Source organism: Miniopterus natalensis, chromosome 1, assembly GCF_054644295.1.
Source record: "Miniopterus natalensis isolate mMinNat1 chromosome 1, mMinNat1.hap1, whole genome shotgun sequence".
Lineage (NCBI taxonomy): Eukaryota > Metazoa > Chordata > Mammalia > Chiroptera > Miniopteridae > Miniopterus > Miniopterus natalensis.
In genome coordinates this window covers 8,028,666-8,029,241 of record NC_142081.1, presented here as the reverse complement: position 1 = coordinate 8,029,241, position 576 = coordinate 8,028,666, and positions in this window count along the sequence as shown.

Here is a 576-nt window from a genome sequence, read left to right as displayed (position 1 = left end):
CACACAGGCACTCCATAAGTATCACATGAAATAGATGCCCCATGCACGAAAATATCTATTTGCCAGAAATAAAAGCATTTCTGAAAGTCATTTGTCTGACACATATTGCCCAAGGCTTGCGAACGAACAATAGCATCATTGATAACTCCTTTTGCATTTCCATTTTTAGAAGTGCATGGCAGAGGGATATTCCAAGCAAGAGTCCTCCACAAGAGTGGATAAGTACATGCAAACCACTGCTGCAATGTCCCCCAGATCCGAAACGAAAGCCACCGGCATGCTCTATAACCCAGGAGAGCAGGAGACAGAGGGAGACGCAAGGAAGTCGTCTGACCAGGAGAGGCTCCGAAAGAACCAGCCAAACGCTCCCGCTCCAGGTCTGGTAAGAAAGCTGAAAGCATGCATTACCTGTTAGGCTCTGACAAGGGGGAATAAAAGGATTTTCTTGACAGTGTCTGAATTCAGCACATGCTCCCTGAGTGTTGCTTCTGCCCTGGCCCTGAGCGTCTGGCTGCTCTGCCTGGCAGCTCTGAAAAGCTCTCCTTTGAAGCAGGGCGTTTATTTCGGGCCCACCGC